This window comes from Lathamus discolor, chromosome 3, assembly GCF_037157495.1.
Source record: "Lathamus discolor isolate bLatDis1 chromosome 3, bLatDis1.hap1, whole genome shotgun sequence".
NCBI lineage: Eukaryota > Metazoa > Chordata > Aves > Psittaciformes > Psittacidae > Lathamus > Lathamus discolor.
In genome coordinates, this window is record NC_088886.1 from 100,364,882 (window position 1) to 100,370,536 (window position 5,655).

The window sequence follows — 5,655 nt, forward strand, 5'->3', positions numbered from 1 at the left end:
ATTATGGGTTTTGGTCGGCTGCACATCCCGTTCATTTCTGAAAAATCAGGTGCCTGTTGGGGGAAATCCTGTTTCCTATTTGCTCCTCTGGGTTGCTGCAGAGAGAGGTCTGCTCTGCCTCTGCAGAGTGAGTCGACATTTCATACTGATGTCATCACTTGTGTTGGAGGGCTGTGCTGCAGAGCGCGGTGGGGCGTGAAAACCATCCTGTGGAGAAATGACTGGGAAGACCTTAACAGTCTTCATAGAGGATCCACCCAGCCTCAAGGCCTTACTAGGAAAAAAGTACCAAAGCATAGGATCATTAATCACAGCTGGATATCCCTCTGTGCTTAAAATGAAACCCAAGCTAAACTGTTTTCTGAGCTAGATCCCGAGTGGCCAAAATCAGCTCTCATCCCCATAGCAAACTGAAAATCAGTGCAAGCACCGGTGAAAGCAATTGCTCGTTCAACAAGGTGATTTCTTCCGTTTCGATAGTGCCATATCTGAAACTATGGAAGCCGTGGGGCATTGGCCGCTGAGAACAAAGGCTGAGCAGCTTTGGCTACTTCTCCTTACCAGGCAAACAGAACACTAAATTCAGAGGTTCAACTGCATTGTGGGAGGGTAATAAACCCTAACGTCACAAAGCGTAGTGGTCTGTAAACCACTGCTGTCACAATTATCAGCCTGGAAGTGTCAGATGGAGAATGACTACACAGAAAATAAACTCTGAATAAAAAATGACTACACACACATAGTTCTTACCAGGGAACTAAGAATATTTCTTTAGGTATTGGGAGTGGATCTTTTACCCCACACTGAAACAATTGAAAAACTGCTTGTCTGGAAAACAATATAGAGATTTCTTGGGATTTCTCACAAATAAATCTCCTTTCTCATAAATGAAGAACAAATTTCCATTTGAATGTAGAGGAACCAAATCTTTGACAGATTAAGAACAATTATCAGTTGTGAATTAAAGAAGTGCAAGATTCAGAGGAAGGCCACCACAACACACCAATTACTACAGAAGCTCTCATTGTTCTAGACTGTTGCAGCAAGGAGTGAGAAAAGGTTTGATTGACGACTGCCCAAAGTGCACAGCTGGTGCTCATTTCTTAAAATTGTAGACATCTGCGTGTACACCTACCTCTACCTCTGCATGTAGACATCTGCTGTGCAAGCAGTGCTTTAACCTAAACGCTCTTGGACTCAGTCGCAAGGCTCCCATTGATTTCAACAGGCACAGGGCAGAAGTCTTGATTTTATTACATTTGGTAAAAAGTGAATTTACCGTTTTGGGGAATTGCTACAAGGCCCATTTTACTTTTTCACCAGGCTTTCCAAGCTGATGAAAGCAGAGCACATAGCTCCCCAGGGTATGGGTTTTACTGGTATTTTCAGGAGAATGACTAGGCTGATACGGTTGAGTGAGAAGTGTATTTTGATTTTGTTTAGCTATTGTTCCGTCATTGTGATTTGTACAATTGAGTTTCACCTATTTTTCATTGCTATAAAAGGTAACAAATACATGAAATATCAAACCATCCTGGGACATGAAACATGAATCATCACCAGATTGAATTAGCTGGTACTCGAGTGGGATACTCCTTTCCTGCCTTCTCCTCTCCCAGTGACCTTCAGGAAGAGCTCACAAGAGGCATTTAAATGCTGCTGGATACCTCCCAAGGCAGTAGGCAGTTGCAGAGGCATTGTTTTACCTTGAAACTCTTTTAGGAATGCTCTGGACTCAAGACCACATAGTAGGAGAGCTATATAGTGCAAACATCAATAACAGCTCCTGAACGTTTGCCACCCTATGGCAACTGTGGTACCCTATTTCTATTCTAAGCAGAGGATGCAGCCCTGACTGGTAGCCAACCCTGCCTCAAGTGCACCTTAATAAACAGGGGTTAGCATAATCAATCTTGGCTTTAAGGTTTTGCTAGGATCTCAACTTTGTGCCTGAAAAGCTTTTCCCTTGCATTAGATAACATAATCAGCAGCTAAAGAGAAGCCCCTCCAGTGGGCAATTCAAAGGACCCAAGTTCCTAATTCACGCAGCAGCAACTTATTTTCTCCGCTATCTACCTTGGGACACTGGGGAGAAGTCAGTTAAGCTAGACATAAAGTTCCCATTTTTTTTCTATTGAGTTAAATTCAGATCACTTTGTAAGCAAATTCGTATCTAACGTCCAACTGATCTGTACGACACCAAAAGGAAGCCTTGTCTTCTGCAATGACAAACCATCCAACTGCTGTTCACTTAAAGTCTCGTTTCTGTCTGCCCCAGCTTGTCCATAGAGGGTCTCTTGCTGCATAACACTGCAGTTTCTTGAGGGTCTCTGAAAGGTGCAGTTCCCCACCTCCCATGTGCCTAAATCTTTCTCTGGGTATTGCTGGCTAATACCTGGAAGTAGGCCTGTGCAATTCCCAACAGTAATTCTGGAACACAGGCAAGACAAGTCTAACTCAAGTCTATCTATTTCCAAGGCACAGATGCAAGGGAAAGAAAAGAATGGAAAGCAGAAATCAAGATTCCCTGTTGTCTACCATCACCATCTTTGTGTCTGCAACAGATTAAAACTGGATTTTACTTAATTTGTGTCTTTTCCCTCTTTAATTTTCCTAGTTGCTGGTTACTCTGCACACAAAACCTTAACCTTGCCCTTTAACGATGAACTCACACCGGAGACTAACAGCTGACAAAGGCATCTTGCTGGATGAAAGGAGTGAGATTTAGTCATATTCTATTGAAGTATTTAAATGGTGTATGATGTTGTTTGAAAGACAGGTAAGGAAAGGAAAGATAGACTGCTTTTGTGGCTGGTAAATATCCTTTGTTCAGGAAGTTTTTGTATGGAGAATAATACTAACATCAACAGGATCAAACCTTGCTCTACATAAACAGAAATCTTCCCTCTCTCCCTGTTTAGGAAAACTTCAAAATGCAGATGGGAGAACTGTCTCAGATCGTTCATTTTCATGTCCTATTAAAAACAAGCAGTTGTCTGACATCCTCTTGGCAAAAACAGTTTAGGACTTGAATCCCTCCATGTACGTTTGCATAGTTAATGAGTACTTTCCTCTGCCAGAGAATGAAATAGGTGAAGGCTGACGGGCGAGCCATTTGCATGGCATGCTTTCAAGCATCGGAGTGCTGCCAGAATGGCAGTCTATTGTGACTGATCTCTGCCACTGAATACCATTGATAGCTTTTGAGCAAATTAATAAAAATACAGTCAACAGGAATTCATCTTCTTCCTCTGAAGCACAGACCCCTGAAAGGGGTCGCTTCCTTGCCCAGCAGCCCCCCTCCCAACACTCCTCTCCCCATGCTCCCCTTCCCCGTAGCTGCTGCACACACACATGCATCCGTCAGCAGTGGGCAGGGAATGAGACAGCATTTTCCAGATCTAAAACCCAGTGCCTAATGAGAAGTTATCCCCTTGCTGTGCAGCTATCAACAAAACTGTGCTATTCATCTTCCCAGACATAAAATTCCTTCAGTTATTCAGTCTGCTTCAGAGGCTTGGAGCTGGAATATATGAATCTAAAGCAACACATGGCTTTTTAAACATTTTTCTGGAGCTTTTTTCTTCTTCTAAATACACAGATTCTGAATTTAAGTCTATAATTCAAGGGTTTATGGAGTAGGCAGTGAATCTGAGAAGATACTAAAGGAATAAACAAAAAAATCTGAATCTATTAATTGAAAACTTAATTTCTAAGGGCTCTTTCTCCAGAGAGACACTGACTGCAATAGCCAGAGCATTTCTTTTCCAAGTTGTACAAGCCATTTCTTAAGTGTATTGTTTGGCACTGTCTACCGTGTGGTCACCCTATCCAACTGTAGCTGCAGAGCTCTGACTCTAAAGAAAGAGTGGGGGCAAAGATGAGGTTTTACATCTTACGCAGATTATCCAGAAGACAGTGCTGGTACCTTACAACTTGATTATGGAATTGCAGATGGGACACTGAATTCTCAGAGTAGGCAACATTGGGTGTGGGGGGAGTATTAAGAGCTGTGTTTCATGGAAATAGCTATAATTACTCAACCAGTTAAGAGCACTCCTGACAGTTCTCTGCAAAATCCCAGGGCATAGTGATGAATCTGGTGTAATTGGCAATATCAGCTCTTGGAAGATCAGTTTCAAGTCTGAAGGTGAGTTTGAACAGTTTGAAGAGATATTTCTCAGAAATACCTGTGAAAAACATATTTTTCTGAACAAGGGCACAAGGGAAAAAAAAAAGCCACTAATGGCTGGGGAGCAAGAGTGGAGGAGCAGTACCTGTCAGCTGTCAAATTCAGTTGCCAAAATAAAGAGCAAGTGGGAGGGGTGGCTTTTGGCTAATGTTCTGAGAACTGCTAGAAACTTCAGAGAAGTTTCGGGGGAGCTCCAACCATCTCCACACCACTATTATCATGTTATTTACTGATAGGGTTTCATGTATACTCTTGGAGTAACACCTATTTCCAAATAATTTCACTAACTGTTTTAAATTTGATTATTCTCACCCATCTCTTCTGTTATAGCTGTGGTAGCCAGACCCATGTTACATGAAGCCTAAACTAGGCAACTGAAGAGTGAATAGATACCTATGGATCTTAGCTGGAACACAATTGCCCTTCTCATCTAGAAGGTATCTCCTAGAAGAGACTGACCTCAGAAAGCAGCAAGCAAATCATTGCAGCAAATGACCTTGCATCTATTTTCCCTGGTTCTGTGCTGAGGCACTAGGTCAAAAGAGAGGCAAAGGTGTGGTGTATCTTGTTCCTAATGGGTACACTCCTCACAGATGTCTCTACAGATGTTACAGTGAGAAAACTTATAGCTTAGTCTGACAATAAATCTAATGTTATGAGCCAACAGTATAACCTGTGTTAGTCAGACACCCCAGATCAGAACAGCTATTAGACAGAAGTCTTAATTAGTGTTTAGTAAGGAAGGTCCTTAGAACAATTCATGCATTCCACGTGTTTATGGCAGCATCCTACGCTATGCCCATCACAAGGAAGGAGACATCAGTTACAGCATGCTCAATATTTTAACATCTTTCATAACTGCTACCAGAAAGTCATGGCAAACTATTAACTTGCAATTGGCTGAGCAATCTGTGCCTCCTGACTGCTGCACTCATAGGCAGTACCATTACAAAGTCACAGAGAATGGGTTCTTGCACCTGAAGGAGCAGCAGATGTTCTGAGCCAGGAGAATGGCAGAGAAACGTTGCCCCACCACTTGGGAGGTATCACATCCCTAAGAATAAAGATTTAATGGATGAGTTAAGACTAAGTAGAAAGGTATATATTGAAAGACAGGTTCAAAGGGTTTGGAAGTAGATCACAAGTGGGACAACGTCAGTATCTGTAGTGCAAAATCCCTTTTCTGCAAGCCATGATCACACAGCAATTCAAGTTAGAAGCCTGGTGTTTGTTTTGTTCCAGTTCCTTCTCAGTAATGGGTCTTATTAAGTAAACAAACATAATGCTTAGGTCACATCCATCCTAATCCTAGTTACTTGTAAAAAAGGCACATTTGTATGTGAAACATGATGCAAAATATTCACACATTAACATGTATTATAGCAGGATGCACACAGGTCTGAAATAAAAACAGCAGGAAGGAACAGAGGGAAGTTGCTTATTTCTTTCAGTCTTTAGTCCAG